Source organism: Myotis daubentonii, chromosome 13 (genome assembly GCF_963259705.1).
Source record: "Myotis daubentonii chromosome 13, mMyoDau2.1, whole genome shotgun sequence".
Lineage (NCBI taxonomy): Eukaryota > Metazoa > Chordata > Mammalia > Chiroptera > Vespertilionidae > Myotis > Myotis daubentonii.
Genome location: NC_081852.1, coordinates 61,694,349 through 61,715,680, shown reverse-complemented (window position 1 = coordinate 61,715,680; position 21,332 = coordinate 61,694,349). Strand labels below are relative to the sequence as shown.

The window sequence follows — 21,332 nt, the reverse complement described above, 5'->3', positions numbered from 1 at the left end:
CAGAGGGAGCAAGCCAGGGAGAAGGGAGGAGTGAGCCTGGCACAGCCAGCCTCTCTCCGTGCGTGGCCAGCGGCAGGGTGAGTGTGCGGGCCCCACACCCCCGTCAGCCAGGTCAAGTGTGGGAACGGCTTGACTTCAATGGACTTTCATCTGACACTTGAGCTAAACATGGCACAGGGGTGGTCTGATCTGAGTGGAACAGAGGGCGTGGGTGAAGACCCACGAGGCAAAGCGAGTGAGCAGGTCTCTCCTTCATTGCGTCTCCTGGGCAACCTCGGGAACCGCCCATCACCTGGAGACGCCGTGACCCGTCTAGACCCGACCCGGCAGAGCGAGCGTGTCCCCGTGGACATGGGAACGGAGCGAATGTTCTTGGTAGGAGCTGGTAGATGGAGGGAAGAGAGGTGGTCCACAGAACAGTGAGAAGGTGGCGCGAGTGAGGTCTGTTTTATATTTACTCCTGAAGTACATGGGGCCTGACTACACGTCTGTTGTAGTAAGCGTGAGGTGCCTGGGCCTGCCGATAGGTCTGTTAAATCACCCAGCTTTCTTCTTGGGGGTGGGATGTCGTTGTGGAGAAATAAACTAAGAATTTAACTGAAAAATCTCAGTAGCGTGGAATCTCGGCTATTCCCCGCCTTCTCATTGACTCAGGTGTTCGCTGTAGAGCAAGCATGTCAAACTCAAAGGCTAGCGCGGGCCAAATAAACGAGGCATGCGGCCCCCGGGCCGAGTTTGACATGCTTGCTGTAGAGGCAGCCGCGGGCCTTCGGCGCAGCTCCCACCTGTGAGTCGGGCGACTTCCGAGGGGAATGTGGTTTGGCACGAAGGTTTTGAACGAAATGAATGTCTTCCAGGTTTTCCTTATTTGAATTGAGAACACGGAATGTAAAGTCGTTAATAAATAGAATTAATAGTTAGAAATGTAATTCTGTGCGACCGTGTGTCTGTTAAGATGAACGTGGAGAGGAAGAAAAAGGGAAATGAGGAACTAGAAAGAGAGAGATAAGGGCGGGGAGGAGGGGTAGGGAATGAAAGTGGGAGCCACACAGACAGACGGACAGCCAGGCACAGGCACAGAGGCAAGGGCGGGCTCAGGAACGGAGGTCCAGGTGGACCACATGGTCACGCCTGCTGTGGCCCGGGCACCTGTCCTGCTGATAGATGGAGCCACACTGTCAGCCTAACTGCTCTCCCAGGGGCGGTTACAACAGCCCACCTCCTCCGTCCAGAACGGAGCCTGACAGCTCGTCCTGGGGCGAAACAAACCCCAGGCAGGGCGGGCGTCGAGGCAGGGCCTCCGGGTTTCCCGCCCCGTGAGGCACGGAGTGACACCCAGGCACCACCCGGTCCCTCGGCTTCGTGTTTCCATTTCTCTCGGCACCTCCCTGGCGCAACCCTCTTCCTGCACCGGGGTTGTGGGCTGGGAGGGGGGGGATGAGCAGTTACACTGTAGCATGGAGCTAACCACTGAGAAACCAGACCCAGCGAGTAACGGAGGAGAGCCGCTGTCCTGGGCTCCTAGGTGGCCCAGGAAGAGGAATGGAGAAGAGGGTGTGGCAGGGAGAAACTCGCCCTCCGCCGCATTTCTCTGCTTTAAGCTCGACGCCTGCCTGCGCGTGTGTGACCTTTCCCTGCGATGAATGCAGGCCGCACTCTCCGAGCTGTTTGAGTCTCAAATGCATGACCAACAGGCAGCCTTTCTCCTGAGCCACGTGATTTCAACAAGGAAGGAAGAAAAATAAAAAGCAAACCTTTAGGTACCAGTGTAGATGGAGGAGGAAGAGGAGGAGGAAGAGGAGGAGGAGGGGGAGGAAGAGGAGGAGGAAGAGGAGGAGGAGGGGGAGGAAGAGGAGGAGGAGGGGGAGGAATAGGAGGAGGGGGAGGAGAAGGAGGAGGAGGAGGAGGAGAAGGAGGAGGAGAGATAAATTGATGGATACGGCGCATAGGTCACTGGGGTTGATGTCACAATGTCAGGTTGAGACGTGAGGTCGAGGCTGAGGCAGGCCCCTCTGGCTGTCTGGGGGGACCCTGTGACTCCCCAGCATTTGGGTAAAACTCCAGTGGAAACGCCCTCCAGTGAAGACGCCAGCCCTGGGCGTCCGAGCATCTCTCTGACCGGCATCGCGCGTTTCTCGTGGCTTCTTGTGCCGTTTTTACTCTAATGCTGTCAGGAAGCGTCAGTGACCGCAGCGCGTTTTCTTCCCCGTCCAGCCCACCATGTGAACTGTCACCCAGGAAACTCTATGGTTGCGTTTGATGGTCGGAAACCCAATCTTTGATGGATTTCCCCCCCCCCCCCGCCCCCCCCACGGAGGGGCTGATGTGAGAACCATCCGTGTCGATAAGCCACCTCCCTCTCCACAGCCTCTCCCGGTCCTTCCGGCTAGAAGAGGGGACACGTGGAAAGGGGAGAGAAAAACTTATTGCTCAGCCTGGATCCCCTGAATTTCTAGAAAAACCACTGCCCGGGTTTACTGTGCACAGCCAGCCACGTTCAGTATTTATTAGGAACCTGCGATTGGAGAGTACGAAGGCCTTTCATCATTTCTGTGCTGCGGGTCCTTCGGTCCGTTTTTCTCCTGTTTGGAAGTCTTTCTTATGGAAGTTGTAAGAAGTACAAGATGGTGAAAAACTTCAGTTTAAAAAACAATGTTCCCAGTTAAAATCTCAAGCCCGGATTTCTAACAGGAAGCAGGTCTCTCGCCAGAAGCCCTCTGCCTCCTGACTTCTGGGCTCAGTGAGTCGCCCTCCACCCCCGTTGGCCCGGGGCGCCATCTTGTCATCCCTTTTCCCGTGGCCGAGCTACAAAGACCTGCCACCCCGAGTTTCTCTCACAGCCGCCCCCTTCCACCCACCCCAGGGCCATGGGTCTGTCCCCTGGGCACCCGTTAGTCCTCACCTGTCACCTGGTCTCCAAGTCCCCCTCTCTGCTTTGTCTCCAGCTCTAAAGACCTGATCTCCCGGGAATGGGTGCTACTGTCCAAACCTTCGGGGGTGGGTGACCCACGGCCTGCCCTGCCGGTTCCTCCTGAGACCGGCTCCAGCCGCCTCTCCACTCTCCAGTCCCCCCCAAAACCTCTGCCCTGTCACCTCTCCTCCTCTCCATGCACGTCTTTGCTCTGAGCACCTGACCACGGGGCTCAAGCCCCAGGACCTGCATGTGCTGGGCCCAGAGGGCCTGTCTCAACCCTTGTCTCTGAGGGCATCCCTCTCCGGGAGCCTCCAGCGCAGGCCCTGGCTTCTGTCCTGGCCTCTCCCGCCTCCGCTCCCTCCTGACCACCACTTGGACTTGCACCCCCGCATGCACGGCCTGGCCACGGCGGCTCCCGCTCAGCAGGAGCCCACAAGCAGCCCCCCTTCTGCACAGGCCCCTCCTGGGCTCGCCCGTTTTCGAGCCCCACATTCGAGTCCTACCACAGTCCCAGGGGCCCCCCTCGCAACCACCAGAGCAGCAGGCCTCAAGAAGCACATGCAGATCTCATGCGCTGTTCTGAGCCTGACCTCTGGGGGGCCTATGGCAGCGACAGAAACCTGCAGCTGGCAAACCCAGGTACTTCCCAGGGCACAGCCCCCGGGGGGTGTGGAGGGACCCCCCTCCCAGGGGAAAGGACAGAGGAGGAACACAGAGACTGGCCAGTGTCACTGAGGTGGACCGTGACCCCGGGGGCCTCCCGCCGGCTCCCAGCCGAGCAGCTGCAGTGAGGCCCCCAGACCTCAGCCTCCCCTTCCTCGGAGCCCGGAGCCCGGAGGAGGGAGTTGTTTGCAAGGCCGCCTGTCGTTCTCGGCACCCCGCCATCTCCTCCTCCTCACGTCTCATGTGCTATCGCTACTGCACTTCACTTGATGCCCAGGGCTAGGTTATTAAGGACTGAATTGGAATTTTCCAGAATAACTACAACATCAACTTCAGCCAGCATTGTGTCGGCTGTTAAGATTTTAAAAAAAAGTGTCTTCACGCCCTAGCCGGTGTGGCTCAGTGGATAGAGCGTAGGCCCAGGAACTGAAGGGTCACGGGTTTGATTCTGGTCTAGGGCACCTGTGCGTCGGTCGCAGACTGGATCCCCAGCCCTGGGCCGCGTGCAGGAGGCAACCGATCGTGTGTCTCTCTCACATCAGTGTTTCTCCGTCTCTCTCCCTCCATTCCACTCTCTCTAAAAATCAATGGAAAAATATCCTCAGGTGAGGATTCATAAAAAACACTTAAAATGCAACTAATTTCTCAATATTAATTTTAAAAGAGAAGTGTCCTCCCCCGCCGTGGCTCTGGGAGTGACGCTCAGTGACCCTGCGTGCGCAAGCGGGGCCCTCCCTCCAGGCCTTTCCGATAGACGCCCTGGCAGAGAGGACACGGCAACCACACGTGTGTGTGGACACGCGGCGCTTTGAATAATCGCGCGATAAGAGCAACGCCTGCAAATAATGACTTTGGAGACGGTTCTTTCCAAGTCCCTTTGAAATATGGTCAAAAGGGTAATGATTTAGAGGCGCGATTCCTTCTTGTCCCTCACAGATGCTTTTCTGCATCCCAGTTCACTTCCTCCAGCCCCAGGCCGCGCTGGGCGCCGCGCTTAGAGGGGCTGCTTTTGTTCCGATCGCTGGAGTGTCACTGGATAATATCTCTGTGTCCCTCCCAGTCCCCACACCCATTCATCACGGCCTGAGTGACATCTGGGGTCCATGTGACTCAGCCTCAGCCCGAATACCCTGGTGGCTTCTGGGCCAGCGGCCTCTGAAGGACTCTACGGCAGGAACGGCATTTGCCACCAGGAAATTCTGAAGTGATGGTTTTTCTGAGTCTGAGAGGTAGTAGCGTCTTGGTTGCTTGGAGACCTCACAGCACCTCTGGATCTGAAACAGGCATTATCGTCCCTGGTCCAGAGGTTCCAACCTATACCTGTGGCTTCCTGCTTCCCCAGGACGAGGCATCTAAACGGCTTGCTTGTATGAATCAGGGCCCCCACAACGCGGCACCAAATCGCTGGTCCCTCCTGAATCAGTAAGTCAAATAGACTTTTAAGATAAACTGGTGCAAAGTTACAATGTTCCCCTGCATTTGAGTTTCAGGGCTAGCTCAAATACCCGATAAAGACTCACCCAAACATTTGCCTGCGCATTTCAGGGTAAGAAAAGCGTTGCCGTGTCATGTCAGTCACACTAGGTTTTTGCTTTAAAATATTGAAGTCATTCAATAATGTTATGAAATATTCAAATCAACCCTGGGAGGGCTCTGCCTCTTGAACGGCGCGCGGCTCATTTCAGGCTGGGGGCGAAGGGCGCAGTGGCACCGCGGTGGGGACGGGGTGCGGGTATCCCCACTTACGAGAGGATTCTTCGCACGATGCCAGTGTTGTCCGGGGCGTCGTAATGACCTCGCCTTTTCCACGTGACTGTGCTTGGCCTCAGATCTGCTCATGTGTGTGGTTACCCGAGCGCCCGGGGGCCCCTGTTTGGTCAAGGGGCAGCCTGGACGGGCACCTGCCCAGCCGCGTGGAGGTGGCCCAGAGCTTTAGAATAAACACGCCTGGGACCCTGTCGCTGCCGTCCTACAGGGAGGGCGGCCTCTAGGAGGGCCGCGGTGTCCTGTGGCTGCGATTTCTTTATCATTAACCCCCGAGAGGCGGCCTGGACCCTGCTTCCCATACAAGAAGGTTCAGGCGCTGCTTGCCTCACCTAGAGCCACAGGGCGGGGGTGGGGGTGGGTGGGGGGGGCGGGGGGTGGGGGGGTGTGTGCAGACGGAGAATACCAGTGCCACACGGAGTGAGCACATCTGCCGAGCTGCTGTGCTGTGCGCAATGGTAGCTCTGAGCCTGGTCTTTCTTCTTTGACTGCTTATTCCCAGGAGTGGGAGACTCGGGGAGACTCACGCCTTCCGTGCACGGGTCTTTCATCTATTTACTTCTTTACTCTGTCTCTTGTTCCTCACAGAGGGGGACACACAAAACCAAAATACCCTCTCCTGCGGGGGGGAGGGGGGCAGGGGCGGGGAGGAGAGGCCCTGGTTGGAAGCAAGAAGCCCCATCAGATGGGGCGGGGAGCAGGCCTCACAGGGGGCTTGCCAAATGCCCTTTGCGCCCACACGGAGCTTCCCAGCTCTGGCCTCGTGAGCCTGTTTCTTTCCCTGCCGCCAGTGGTGCTCCTCACTACGCGGATGGGCCTGATTTAAGCAAAAGCTCAAAGTCTCGGCCACGATACTAAGAAATGGAGTCGTGGCCACCTGAGTAAGTTCAAAGGCGCACTTAGCTTCTCAAGGGCACCCTGGCTGGAAGGAGCGGCCTTTTGTGTAGCTACAGAAAGGAAAGGGCCTCGCTCCATCTCTAAGGACAGGAGGAATTTGGGGAAGGGAAGGGAAGCCCACACTCTCCTCAGGCAGCCAACATAATCTATGCAAATCCATGCACCGAGCGGGGGCTGTGCTGGGCACCCCCCCTCCCCCCAGTGCGCCTCTACTACACCCAGCCTGAGAGGCAGTGCCCCCTAACGCAAGTAGTAAACAGCGAGAGGAAGTCTTTAGTATCTGGCGAGGCATGCAGATGGCAGGACTTCCATTTCTCCTCTGAGCTGCTAGTACGTTTGCTAATCATTGTTGCAAAAAAAAAAAAGGGCAAAGATAAACATGAACTTTTCTCTGGAAAGTAACATTCAACAGGATCGGCATGCCACAGACAGCAGTGTGGTGGTGAGCGGCCCTGGCCTCCGCAGAGCGAGGCGATGTTACTTTGGCTCCGTGAGCTGAGGAGGGTGAAAGCATGCTCATTACATACCCTGCTCCCCGGCAGCCCAGGTGGGTGACGGGTGGCATTTTTCAACCAGGGTCCCAGCACTATAAGCCTGACAGTCCCCCCCTGGGGAACGGACAGGTAAGCCCCCCCCCCTCCCCAATCCAGGTCCACGGGAGAACGTGCAGGCAGGCGCCCGACCTCCCCCTCTGCTAGGCTGGGGCAGGATGGCATGTGTTCCGGCCAAGGCAGGGCCAACCCCAAGTTCCTCCCCTCCGTCCAGGTCCCCTCCGGAGGCTTCCGCGGAATTTCAGCGCCAAAGCAGACAAGGTCAAATGAAACTGCTTCCCCGCTGCTTCTGGCTCAGGGGCCTGACCGGCTCCCAGCCCCCAGGCACAGAGGCTCAGACCTGCAGCAGGAGAGGGTCGGCCTGAGCCTGCTCTGTGCGCCCGCCAAAGGCACCCATTTTCTCCCTGTTTACTCCAGCCTGCCTCCTGGCCCCCGAAGCTGCTAGCTCCATCTCCCTGGGGCACGTTTTTGGGGAGTAGCACGCCGAGGTCACAGGGACAGGCTCTTTATCTGAGAGATGTGGACGCTTGGCATGAACCAGCAAGACGCAGACTCTAGCTCTTGACTTTGGACTCCAGGCAGTGCCCTGGCCCTGGCTGGCCGAGGATGCCCTCCTCCCTCCGCCCTCGCCTGCAAGCCCAGGCTGGGGCTGCCGCACTGGTTCATGCCCTACCCCTGTGAGGATGCCAGGCGCCGACCCCAGCCTGCAGCCCCGGGAAGGTGCCAACCCCAGCCAGCCCTGGCGCCCAGGAAGGAGACAGGCGTTTCACGTGGGCATCTGCCTTTACTCCTGCTAGTACCTCCCCTCCGTGGCCAGTCCCAGGCCCCCCTGCTCGGACTGATCCCCCCTAAGTTAATCAGCCTTACTCTCCAGCTCGCTTTAGTTTGGAGAATACTTAAAAACTGGACACAGTCAGGGACCCTGCCGCCCCCATCCCTCCACTGATGCCAGGCTAGGGCTACTGGGCGCTCAAGGCTGTGGCGTTTGTCTGGAACCCACCTCGCAGCCATGCAGCCCGCGCCTCCCTGGCAGTCAGCAAAGTTGCAGGACGCCCCCCAGTTCTCCAGCCACACCAGATGCGGTTGCATAACCTCGCCCCCCGCCCCCCATTGCACCGCCTGGACCTAGTCAGCTGCGATGCCCAGGAGCGTCCTGGCCCCAGGAGCGCCCAGTCCTCAGCGAAGCCCTTTTGGGGGCCGTGCAAGCGCCTTAGCGGGGGTCCTAGCCCATCCAGGCGGCGCTGCCCATGGCCAAGTGCAGGGAGCAGCCGGGCGCGGGAAGGGGGCGCGCAGGGCTCCGCTTACCTTCCGCTGCTTACAGATAAGTCGAGGTCGGTGCAGCTCCCGGCTCGGGCATGTCTCGCCGCGGACCCGGGCGAGCCTGGCGCGGCGCGGAGCACTCCGGGCAGGGCATCCGCGGGGAGGCTCGCGGGGATCGCGGGGAGGAAGGCTCCGCTCCGGGAACTTGGCCGGCTCCGCACCCGTCCCCCGCCCCCTCCACCACCGCCGGCCTGGCGCGCCCGGCCCGCCGGCCCCCGCGCCGCAGCTCGCGTCCCTCCGGCCCGGCTCAGCGACTCGCACGAGGAAGCAGAGGCTCGGCGGGCTCCGGGGACGCCCGCGCGCTGGCTCGCTCGCGGCTCGGCGGAGCCAGCCCCAGCCGCCCGGCTCCGCGCTCCTCCGATGTCCTCATTTACTGCAATTGTCTTTGGCGAGATCTCGGAGCCGGGGCGGGCGGCGGGGGCGGGGCGGGGGAGGGAGCCGGAGGGAAGTCCTTGCCGCGGCCCCGGGTCCCAGCTACTCCGGGAGCAGCGGGCGGAGGAGAGGGCGCCGAGCCGCGCGCCGCCTCCCGTGCGCCTGGCTGGCACCGAGGCGGGCGGAGCCCTGGACCCGTGGGGGAGGCGGCGGGGGCGGCGCAGGGCCCGCCGGCCGCGTGTGCGTGGGGTTGGGGATCCGGAGGGAGTGGAGGAGCCCCCGCCTGTGGACTCCGAGCCCCAGCCGAGGCTGGAGGAGGCGGTGGAAGGAGCTGCCGGCGGCAGCCGCCTGCGCACGGGGCTGCACGGGGTGCGTCCGCGGGGGCTCTGGGCTGTAGGCGGCGCTGTGCAGCCCGGGAACTTGTTGAGTCTGCTGCCCTGGAGCCGCCGCTGGAGCAGCTGGAGGGCGGGGACCTGCGTGTCCTCTAGGGAGGGGGTGGCTGTGTGCTAGGCCCGCCCGCCCAGCCCTTGGGGCTTTGAAATCTAGCAGCGCCTGCCCCGCGCCCACCTGGGGGCTGCTGTGGAGGCGGGGTCTGGGGAAGTTGCCCTGTGGAGCCCAGGGTCAGCCCCAGTGGTGAATGGAGGCCGACAGGCCAGCCCGGAGTGGCCTGAGGAAGGAGGCGCCTGCCCGGTCTGCTGCCCCTGATACTTAGGAACAGCACATAGCGGGCGCCATGGCCCCTGGAACCAGCACCGCCCCCGTGCGCCCCAGCACTGCAGGTGGCCTGGCTCACTCTGCATCCGCTTCAGGGCCCCTTCCCGGAGCCCACCAGGGAGCAGGAATCCTGAGCTCAGAGCCCCTGGCCCAGGGGCCTCCCTCATTCCTGGGTGAGCGTAAGGAAGCTTGCAAACCTGTAAGGAATTTGGTGAGTTTCTTTGAGCCAGACTGTGGACAATTGCCTGGAAGGAGAATCTCGTCCTATTGGGATGGTGCTGGAGAGAATGGCCTTGTTGTTGTTGTTGTTCACCCTGTTTTATACCTTACCATCAAAAGAGGAGACATAAGTGGGTCACATGAACTCCATTGGTGATTGATTAGGGAGGCGGGAGAAAGCCAAGCAGGGAAACCTCTGGGATTGGATGAAAGTAAAATGATAGACACCTGCTTCTTTCACTTAGGTGGGTGCAGGATGGTTCACCGCCAGTTAACTCAACAACAGTGGGGGGACTTGTGGTCTCTGCTGAGTGGTGCCTGTGCTTTGAGGGGTCCAGAGAAAGGGAGTTACTTGGACATTCCAAATACCTGTTATCATTGATGCGAAGACGATAGACCCGGAGAAAAGACATGGACCTTTGTCGGGGGAGATACCGGCCTAGGACTGGAGTGCCCACCGTAACTGCTTTTGGTTAAAGTTTTAATTTGAGACCATCTTTGTGGTTACTTGGAGTTTGCAAGACCGCCACGCAGGCCTTGCCTGAGCTTGTCACGTTAGCATGTGGCCCCTTTTTGTCCACGCCTGGCAGGCCCTGGGGCCTGAGCCTGGGCCTGATGCTGAGCCTGAGCCTGAGGAGGGCAGGCCACAGGCCTCATGGCTCCTAAATTTTCCCTGACTTGGGGCTTGAGGTTCATTCTCCATTGATATACTCGCAAGTAGCCACAGTCATTAGCCGGAGTCTCTGTCAAGAAAGGGCAGAGTGATGGTGGGACTCGGTCAGGGGCAGGCTTTCAGGGAAGAGTGGGGCGGCCCCGTGGGGAGGCCCCCTGACTCACTCACTCGCACACACAGGGGCATTCACCTCTGCAGGCACAGCTCCGAATCGCTGGCCCTTGTGGCTGGGACCCAGCCATGGCTCAGTCCTTGGTTTTGAGTGAAGGCTTTTCAGGGTGTGGGTTCTTTATAAATGGCTTCGTATGAGATGCTGCGTCTTCATGTGGATGCTTGCGGCGATGTGTCCAGATATTCCAGAAGAAAAACATCCTAAACTCTCCTCCTCGCTTCTCTCATCTCTCAGCACCCTTTGGGGCACAAGTCCCTTCCCGGGTGTCCACACACGCCCGGGAAAGGACTCCTGAGCCTGTGCCCCCAAACTCTTCCCACCCCGTCTATTTATTACCCTGCTTAGCCCCTGTCCCCTGCATTGAGGTCCAGCTCGTTTACCGTCTGGATGGCCAGTAATGCTGTGCGATCTGAAGGGGGAGATAGGGTTCTATTCGTGCTAATCTGAGGTGATGTGCGAGCAGCCCGAAGCCCTCTACCTCATGGTTCTTCCTGGAAGGGGGCTGAGGTGAGGGAGGTGTGGGACTTGGGGCCATTAATGCCAGGTGGGAGGGCCCATCCCCAGAGTTCCCTCCAACATCATCATCTCTCAGGATGCTCTGTTGCTCATTCTCCCAGATGTCTAGGGAACTCTCTGCAAACCCTGCATTATTGCGAATCCATCAAGTCAAAGCCTGCCTGCCACCTCTTAAACATGTCGCTGTGCATGGAGCCACCAGGACACAGGGGACTGTGCTGGGAGTAAGGAGAGCTGACTATTCAGGGGCTGCGAGTGAGGACAGATGAACGTGGGTGTGTGTCCCGCAGCGCAGGGCACGGCCACCGGGGGCAGTGTGAGCCAGCCACAGTGGCTCCAGGGACCATGTTACTTGAGACCCCATGATGCATGCTTCCAGGAAGGAAATGAAAGGCTGGGGTGGCAGGGTTGGAAACCCCACTTTATGAGAGGGGAGTTGGATTGAACTTCTTATTTCACAAAGACGATTAGCTGCTCAGCGGGCTAGGAGACTTAGAGTTGTTTTTCTGAGTCTGTTAAAATCGCTGGTAACTCCTCCTCCCTTTTTGAAGGAAGAAACCATCAGTCCATTGGACTGGTTGACTGCAAGTCTTTCGCTTCACAAGCGCAAGTATCGATGAGAGCTAGTTTCCGAGTTCCTGGGCTCTAGAGAGGCGCTCCGCTTGGGCGAGGTTGGTGGTCATTATCTTCCAGGCTCTGCTGTGCTGGGGGCTGGTGGGCGAGTCGCCTGCCGCCTCCTCCTTCCTGTAGGGGGCCGCTGTGACCTTCATGATCCAAATCTAACCCAGGGGGGAGCAGACTCTTCCAGGTGCGGCTGGCTAAGGGGCTGGAAAGCCAGCGTCCCTCCGAGCCGGCCAAGGGCACTCCTCATGAAACAGGTGATGTGCCCAGGCCCAAGGAGGACACCTCTGACCGGAATTAGGTCAAGAGGGGATAAAAATGGCTTTGAAATGTCAGTGTCTGCTCTGCTAACCCCGTGCGCTGGTCTGCACCCTGTCCGTGGCCCGTCTGCCCCGGTGCACACAAAGCCGAGTGCTCTGGGTCTCAGTGCGGGACTTCCTGGTGGCCCTCCGTCCCCACCTTCGGCCTCACAGACACGGAGGACCGGGGAGGGGGAGAGCACAGAACTTCCCGATGCCAGTCCTTCACTCCCGTAAACGCCGCTGGGCAGTTGCCACGGTCGCTTCGTTCTGTGCCTACCGTCTGCCGGCCTCCGGTCCGGGGGAGCGTCTCTGTTTGTCCTCGCCAGACAACCATGAAGTAAATACCATTATCCTCTTTGAGACGAGGAACAGAAGAGTTAAGTGATGTCTCCAAGGTCACACAGCTAGGAAGTGGCAGAGCTTGGAGTCCAGCCCTGGCCCGCAGGACGTCACGGTGCAACCCCGCCCCGCCTCCACCCCGCCCAGGTTTATGCTGTTCACGTGAACTTGACATTGGCACAAGAACACACCTCATAATTCAGTGTTCCTCCAAGTTCCCGCCCACCACTCGGGCATTCTGGTCCCATTGGAGGAGTGACATGGACCAGTGAGGTCCTTTCCTGGTACTTACCTGGCCCCAAGCCACACCAGGTACCTGTGTCCCACATGGACCGTACACCTCCAGGCTCCAGGGGGTCTGCTTGGCTCTCACATGGGACGGGTCCAGACCGGAAATGCTACCTGCAAATGGCGAGCTCCCATAAAGCAGCTGGCACCTCCTGCAGGCTCATTAGGCGTCTCCATCAGGCATCCTCCTCTCTGTCACGTGCCTCATCTCATTACTGGATCGATTATACTTCCACGTGAAAATGGTCGCTGGACTGGCAATAGACCATCAGCACCGCGTATTCAGGTAACACCTTCTGCTCCTGCGATATCATTTCAGTGATATTATCGCCCATTTTCTTCACTGACGAGCGGCTATTAAAATCATCCAACCCCATATGTATTCCGTCTACACCACAGAAGACCAGCTCGCCTTCTGCTGCGGCCGGGGCAGTGACACTGTGTCACCGTGGTCCTCAGCGGTCCTAAACACCCGCCGGCGCTCTGGTCACCGGCCTTTAAATGTATTTGACGTTAAATGTACTCACGGGGTCATAGTAGTCCGGGCCATGGAGGATGGGGCAGCAGGCTGCTGTCGGTGGGAAGCAAGCATTTTGTTTTCAATGCCAAGTTCCCGATGGGAAGAGTGCAGGACTTAAGAAAACACCTCCAGTTAATGTTTGATGACCGCTAAGGTCACACACAGGTTTCCAGCTCCATAAATATTTTCATAAATATTTCTTTTTTCCCGTGTTCTTGCCTCCTTGGGGAATTAAATAGGTCATTACGTTCATGCCACTGCGCTGGAGGCTTGCAGACCTCCCGCCTCCCGTCTGCCTAATTTGAGGCTCGGCACCCTTGGGTCCACGCTGCCCTCTATGGTGTGCACGCCTGCCTGCTCTCTGCTGGTCTCAGCTGTTCCTCCCCGGGTACCTGTAACTACCGGGAAAGTGTTCATCAAGGAGGTATTCGCACACACGGCCCACACAACTGCAGTTTCTCCCCGGGTTCAAAGGCAAGAAGACGTTTTTTTAAAAAAAATATTGTTATTGATTTTTTACAGAGAGGAAGGGAGAGGGATAGAGAGTTAGAAACATGGATGAGAGAGAAACATCGATCAGCTGCCTCCTGCACACCCCCTACTGGGGATGTGCCCGCAACCAAGGTACATGCCCTTGACCGGAATCGAACCTGGGACCCTTGAGTCTGCAGGCCAACGCTCTGTCCACTGAGCCAAACCGGTTAGGGCAAGGAGACATTTTTAAATGTTGTTTAGGATTCTTTCTTCTTTTTAAAATGCTTTTGTGCAAAGTGCAGTGCCCCGCGGTTCTCATTGATGGGGTTAGAATGTGGCTCACGTGGTCTAGGTTCACTCCGATGCCTGTTTCTGCCAGGTCCCGGCTCCGTGGCGCGTTCTCTCCCTCCCCCGGAAAGAGTCTCCCAGGGGTCCCAGGCCTTCTCCGTCTTGATCTCCTAGAACATGGCTTTTATTCCAGGGAGGGAGGCAGCTCCGCCGATGCTTTCAATCAGTTGTGTTCATTGTTTCAGTGGCTCAAAGGAAGAAACTTGAAAATCAGTGTTTTGTTTTGTTTTTTAATATATTTTTATTGATTTCAGAGAGGAAGGGAGAGGGAGAAAGGAATAGAAACATCAATGATGAGAGAGAATCATCCATCCTCTGCCTCCTGCACGCCCCCTAGTGGGGATCGAGCCTGCAACCTGGGCATGTGCCCTGACCTGGAATCAAACCAGAAACTCTTAGGTTGACACTCCATCACTGAGCCATACCAGCCAGGCAAAATCAGTGTGCTTTTTAAAAAATTAAATTTCAGATGTAAATTTGAACATTATGTCACCGTAAAAGATGAAGTCTCTTTATTTGAGAAGATAACACACTGGTTACTCAGGGAGCCGTTTCCAGCAGATCCTAATTCATTTTATGTGTGTTCTCACCATGACCCCCGACACTGGTTTCTGAGCTTGTTAACAATGGACGGTGTCCACCTGGGCTGGGCAGTGAAGCAGGAAATGAGGGCTCCCGGGGCTGCGAGGGATGGAGCCCTAAACGGCTGCCTCTGGCCGCAGTTCAGCACGTCGCCATTACGTGTGATTTATCCCTCCCGGCCATCTCGCTCTCCGCGTCCCTCTGCCCATTGAATGAGATCACCCTGTCCCATCGGATCAGCACCAGCAGCTGGAGAACCACCTCTCCGCCGGGCTGTCTCGGGCCCTGAGCGTTATGCCCTAAAGTTCAGTAGAAGGTGGAATTTATCGATGATTTATTTGGTTCGCTGCACCCCTCTATGAAAATGAAGCAATTCCTTCTGGTGGTACTTCCCCCCCCTTCCCAGCCGAGTAAACATGGTGTCACATGAAATTGCGGATGAGCCTTTGAGTCCCTTAAAATTAGACGTGTGACTCATTCACACCCTGAAATAGTGAGGCGGCAACATCCTCACCTGCGACTCAGACGTTACTGGCTCCTTCCCTTTTGGTCCCTGGGTGCTAATGAGCATTTGCAGGTCCCGAGCCGTCCCTGTCCCCGTCTCCAGCTGCCTGGGGCGGGCTCCGGGGATCCCGAGCTCGGGCCCCGCTGTGGTGGGCGATCGCATGAATTCAGTCTGACATTGTAGACACCCCTCATAGGAGGAGGGTGAGCGGGTTACAGCCGCACTGTGGGTCCCTCCCCTCCCCTCCGGGCCCTGAATGGACAGAGGCAGGAGCCCACAGCAGCGTGTTCCGTTCGTGCTGGGGGCACGGGGAGAGCTCTTTGCTGCGTCTTGCTTTGTCCGCGGAAGTACATACTTCGTTATCCTTAAAGGATATTGGAAAACGCCACTGAAGTGCAATCCGTGTGCGGTGGGATGCACACGGGTGCGGGAACGTGGCTGTGTTCATGTGGCATTCATGGCTAGGGCAGAACTGCAGTCTGCAGGCCACGCAGAAGGCAGAGATCTCCCGTGGACGTCCTATTTTCCTCTCTCGACAAGCATGCATAGTCTCTGTGTGTGAATGCCATGCAGAATCGACATTCTTCAAGGTATTTATCCAGGGGTGGAGCTCCCTCTACGCAAACTCCTTACTTGAACGTAGGGCTTAGCAACAAGCAGTCTGACAGGTGTCGCGTGCCCCAACGCGCGTTGCGAACACAGCTCCCTTTGGTAGCCTGCCTCATGCAGTTAGATGGATTCCATGTGTCAAAGTGCCTTAAACCACGGCTGTGGGGAGAAGGCATCGTTTCCTCAGGTGCAGTCCGCCCTGTATCCCGGGGTGTGTGTGCCTGCCTGAATGCACAGACACCGGCGCTTTCCAGAACCGGCGGTGATGGGGCCCTGCACGTGTTCCGTGAGTGAGACAGCTGGGCAGGATCCGGGCCAACGGCAATCCCAGGCATGTGCCCTGACCAGAATTCGAACCAGTGTTTTCTGGGTCGAAGCTCAACCACTGTGCCACACCGGCCAGGCTGTTCTGAAGTTTTGATACCATATACAATCTCAGCTTTAAGGGAATTAAGAAAGCATGGGATGCATCACAAGAACCAGGTTTTCCCTCCTGCTGCTCATGTATGTGGACTCGAGGTAACCCGCACCCGCCTCGGCTGAGCTGCGGGCAGAACGCGCTCGGGGCGTTCTCTCCAGGGTTACTTCTGGGCAGGGAGGGACATGGCGATGCGGCTGTCAGCCTGTGAGTATGTGGTAGCCACCAATAACTCCAGGCCTCAGAATTCACCTTCCGGGGAAACAACTACACGGAACCGGAATGGCCCGTCTTGGTCGTTGTGTCCGGGAGAGTCTCGCTCTGCTGGTTAGGGGATACTGTAGTCACCGGAGCTGAAACGCAGCCACTCCTCCGAGGGAAAGCCAGCGTGTTGGGGGCGTTGGCCTCACGCTCCCCCTGAGAGAACATCGCAGAAGCCAAGAGCAGACAGGACTGGACAGTTACTACTGGTCTTGATCTCGGCCTGATCTACTAATTTAAGTGCTTCAGGAGACCACATGGCATTTGGTAGCTTTCCATGGTGGCGCAGTGAGGGTGAGGGCTGTGGTATGTTTTTTTTGCTTTGACCATTTCCAAACAACCGAGGTGAGGAGTTGAGTTTCTGTAATTGTCCTTTATCCCCACTTGAAAAAATGGTCAACTATTAGCTTCATATGGACTTTTCTCTCAAATAAGGATCCATGCACCCATCAATACCTTGCTTGTTTTATATTTAATTCCTCAGACTTGAATATTACCAGTGAGCCAAGATTTCACGACCCTGTGTCATTTTTTAAACATGTGACGTAGTGAGCATTGATTTCAACAGACCTCATCGAGTTGTCACCCACTTTAAAAGTCGTCAGCACTCTTCTCCTAGCACTCTGCGATAGTCTCTAAACACATAAGCTTTTAAGTTAATTTTATTTAATTTTAAATCTTTTTATTGATTTCAGAAAGGAAGGGAAAGGGACAGGCAGAGAGAACATCAATGATGAGACTCACTGATCGGCTGCCTCCTGGACGCCCCACACTGGGGTCGAGCCTGCAACCCGGCTATGTGCCCTGACCGGGAATCGAACCGGGACCTGCTGGTTCATAGATTGATGCTCAACCACGGAGCCGCGCCGGCCGGCTGAGTTGCTTTTATGTAGCAGCATGGTTGTGCTGCCGGAGCTCGGGCCAGGGGGCTCCTCCATCAGGTAAAATGAGCCCCCGGGGCGTCGCTGTGAGCTGCCCCGCGGCGGCCCTGCCATCTCTCTCCGTGCCGGCCTGTGTGTGCGGCCGGCCTGTGTGTCATCTCCACGCACTTCCCTCCAGTGAGTTAACTTCAGGAAGCAGCTTGGAATCCATCTTCTCGCGACATCGCCGCTGGGGGCCCGGGCTTCCTTGGGCCGCCCGGAGGCCGGCAGTTCTCGGGTTTCCTACTCGGCTGCGCCATCGAGGGGCAGCTTTGAGGGTCGGTCTTTGTCTTTCCAGGAAGGTTTCACTTGAGTCAGAACGTTTAGCTCGGAGAAGTTCGGAGAAGCTGAGCTTGCCTGGGAGCTGAAGAACAAAAGCACAAGAGTGTGTGCGCGTGTGAGTGTGTGTGTGTGCGTGAGTGTGTGTGTGCACGTGTGAGTGTGCGTGTCTGAGTGTGCGTGTGAGTGTGTGTGTGTGAGTGTGCGTGACTGTGTGCACGCGTGTGTGTGAGTGTGTGTATGTGTGTGTGAGTGTATGTGTGCGTGCGTGTGCGTGTGTGCGTGTGAATGTGTGCATGAGTGTGTGCGTGTGAGTGTGTGTGTGTGTTTGGGCTTGATTTAGGTTTTCGTAAAAGCAAGCAGGATCTGCGGTCCTGTGTGGGGAAATCTTACTCAGTTTTCTGAGGGTGAAGTTAGGAGCGGGGGCAGAGGGGTGGGGGCGGGGGGCTGAGCCAGGAGGGAGCAGAGCTTGGTGTGGGGCCTAACCCTGGAGCCGCCGACTTCAAGACTCCTTGGACATGCGTGAGGGCAGATCTGGTCCCGGGGTCTGAACTGAAAATCCAGAACAGGGTTTGTGCAGCCCTGGAGGGGCGAGCTCCGAGCGAGTCCTGGAGTCCTGTTCTTCCCGGGCCGGCGGTCTTCCTTCCTCGGGGGTGGGCTTGGGAAAGAGGAACGGAGTCCCAGTGCGGGAAGGTGAGGCACAGCAGGAGGTGCCCCCTCAGGCTTCAAAAGAACTGTGTCCCCCACCTGTGGGTGTCGCGTAGAATTTATCAAAGCGCTTCGCAGCCCATCTGGCTTGGCTCCGTGCCTGAGCCTTGACCCAGGCACCAGGAGGCTCGATTCCTGGTCAGGGCACAGGCCCGGGTTGTGGGCTCCATCCCCAATTGGGGGCATGCAAGGAGGCAGCCGATCCGTGATTCTCTCATCATTGGTGTTTCTGTCTCTCTCTCCCTCTCCCTTCCTCTCTGAAATCAGTGTGTGTGTGTATGTGTGTGTGTGTGTGTGTGTGTGTGTGTGTGTGTGTGTGTGTTAAAATAGAGCTTCGAAGAGCCAGGGGTCCCAGCTGCCATTCTGAACGACCAAGCGCCTCCTCCTGGTAGCAGGACCACCCACGCTGCAGCCCTGAGCCAGGGCCTCAGCGGGGCCTCTCCTAGACTCTCCTGTAAGTCAGCGCCCCTGGCAGGGCTGGGTTCCCGTGCCCGCCGTGCCATTTCCCAAGGACGCGCAGACTTGGCTTCGGGAAACCGAGCTTGGCGGCTGCGGCTGCCCTGTCTCCACTCCTGCTTTATGGTCTCGCTCCTTCCCCTGCCATGCCAGTCCTTCATTGTTTGGAACCGGGGGCCGGGAGGGAGGATTGCAATTTTTTATGAGTCTTCAATGTGGTGGAGATCGTCCCGTGACCTGCAGAAACGACTGGGCTGCGTTCTGCTCCTATCGCCAACGGCGCCCCTCTGTGCCCCCAGCCTCATCCCTCTGAAGGCATCCAGGGAGGCCGTGGGGTGCCAGAGAGGCGACAGGAGGCTAGAGGGCGCCCTACAGGGCCCCGGGCCTGCCTGTGGATTCTGCAGCGCGGAGGAGCATGGGTGATGGGGCGTCAGTCAGAGGGGCTGCTGGGATTCCATGATGCAGAATCCAGAAACACAAACCCACCAGGAGCCAGGTTGGCTCTTTCTCTTCCCTCCTCCCTGCGTCCCTGGCCCTAGGTCTCCTGTCTGTCCCCCGTGCACCTGGAGATGCTGATGGCACAGGCAGCTGTTGGCCCTGCCCCCCTGCAGCAGCCTGGGGGTGCACTCAGCAAACAGGACCACCCCTGCTAGCCCCTCTCTCTCTCTCTCTCTCTCTCTCTCTCTCTCTCTCTCTCTCCCTCTCTCTCCCCACTTCCGGAGGCTCCCTCACTCACTGCACAGGTTAAAGCCAGTGCAGGCTCCCCCTGGCTGATCAGCGGCCTCAGTTTCTGTGAAAGGTGAGATGAAGATCAGCATGAGGGCTGATGTCTGAGTGTGGCCACGCCTTAGGGACTCGTGCAGGACAGCTAGTACCTCTTGTCCTGTTCAGAGCTCGGCCGGCTGCGAGCCCTCACCCAGGCAGGAGGGCGGCGGGAAGCCAAGTGCATCGCGCCGGGCACATCGCGCCGGGCACAGGGATTTTCCTGTCTCTGTCGGGCAGGACGTGTCTCTGCATCTCCTCAGCCGGTTCATAGTCTCAGCTACAGGCCATGGTCCAAGACCCCTTAAGGGGAAGCCCTCCCCCTGCGGGTGCTCCTGACTCAGCGCCGACCCTCCCTCAGGCAGCCTTCCTGCCTCCTGCCCCTCTTTACAGGGGCGTCTCCAGTGACTGGCACCCCTGCTGGTAAATGTGAGGTCCTGAGCTGTGATCTGACCAGCAGCTGGCCCTCCTTCCCTTAGAGCAGCGGTTCTCAACCTGTGGTCCTCGACCTTTCACAGGGGTCGCCTAAGACCATCAGAAAACACATATGTAATTACATATTGTTTTTGTGATTAATCACTGTGCTTTAATTATGTTCAATTTGTAACAATGAAAATACATCCTGCATATCAGATATTGACGTTACAATTCATAACAGTAGCAACATTACAGTTATGAAGTAGCAACGAAAATAATTTTATGGTTGGGGGTCACCACACCATGAGGAACTGTATTAAAGGGTCATGGCATTAGGAAGGTTGAGAACCACTGCCTTAGAGGATGCTTTTATTATTATTATTATTATTATTATTATTATTAGACATTGTTATTGATTTCAGAGAGGAAGGGAGAGGGAGAGAGAGAGAGAAATATCAATGATGAGAAAGAATGATCAATTGTCTGCCTCCTGCACGCCCTCTAGTGGGGATCAAGCCTGCAACCTGGGCCTGTGCCCTGACCGGGAATTGCACAGCGACCTCCTGGTTCATAGGTCGACACTCAACCACTGAGCCACGCTGGCCAGGCAATGCTTTTATTATTGTCATATCTGCTGCTGACATTTAGCAGTTTTTGTAATTGATTTTTTAAATCCAGATGTTATTTTTTAGAGCCATTATAGGTTCACAGCGAAATTGAGGGAAAGATAGTTTTCCCATAAAACCCCTGCCTCCCTCCCCACGCAGCCTCCCCACTAACAGTGTCCCCACCGGATGGTACAAGCGTTACAACCAATGCACCTGCATCCGTGGGTCGTTCCCGCCCCGGTCCATAGAGCATCCGAGCGCTCACTGCTGGTGCCGGGATTCCTGTGGGTTTGGACAAACGTAATGGGACGTGTATACACCGTCCTCATGCCACGCAGAGTGGCGTCCCTGCCCTCGAACGCTCTCTGCTCATGACCCCCTGGTTCCTAGGTTGATGCTCAACCACTGAGCCACCCAGCTGGACTGTACTTTTAAATACCCGAGTGTGCCTTGTGTGTGATGGGACCACATCGGTGGCCTGTGCCTGAGCCCCGCCCCCACAGTTGCTCTGCAGCTTCCAGTTCCCCTGGGAGCCCGGGGCAGCTAATGAACACAATTTAAATAGCAAAGTTCAGACCCAATAATTTCCATAAAAATATGTTCAGTAGTAATGCACGTGACTGGTGAAAAGTGAAGATCGCATGGCAAGGGTGGGCGGTGGTCATCTATGGTCTGAGCCACCCCTGGGTGGGGCACGGGTGCCCCCGGGGGCCACCCTGAGATGCCAGCTGTCCCTGGAACTCTCGGCCATTCCTGCCCGGGGTCCTTGGCCGTTCTCACGTGGACACGTGTCTGGCTGATCACTTCATATCCGTGTGAGCAGCTGCTGGGGTCCCGGAGCACTGCCGCGTGCGCCCACATCCCACGTTTGAAAATAGTGCCGTTTAGAAAGATTTAAACCCGCGAACCAATGTAAGCGCGCCGTGGAGAAAATTCAGTGCTGTTTTCCTGCTTGAAGAGGTGAACGCAAGGCACTCAAAGCTGGCAATTATCCCCTTGCTTTTTAAAAAGGTTTTTTTTAATAGTTTAGGCACATGTGTGTGTCTCTCCCGTATTTTCCTGTTTTGCCTGCCTTAGCCCTGCCTGTAAGCGGCCTTGCACGGCACCTGCTTTCCTGTGGCAGGCGTTTGATTTCAGCAG

The 21,332-nt window shown here is 57.3% G+C and overlaps 2 protein-coding genes across 3 annotated transcripts in view; one reads left to right on the top strand and one right to left on the bottom strand.

The window, feature by feature from the left end:
- Positions 1-8,224, bottom strand: part of INSYN2A (inhibitory synaptic factor 2A) — a 36,508-nt gene extending 28,284 nt beyond the window's left edge. Inside the window, exon 1 of the mRNA XM_059661718.1 lies at positions 8,095-8,224. The gene's annotated coding sequence lies outside the window, so the exon portion shown is untranslated. The remainder of the gene's footprint in view (positions 1-8,094) is intronic.
- The window catches only part of DOCK1 (dedicator of cytokinesis 1), a 288,665-nt gene that overhangs the window by 155,701 nt on the left and 111,632 nt on the right, over positions 1-21,332 (top strand). The gene's annotated exons all lie outside the window — the stretch shown is intronic.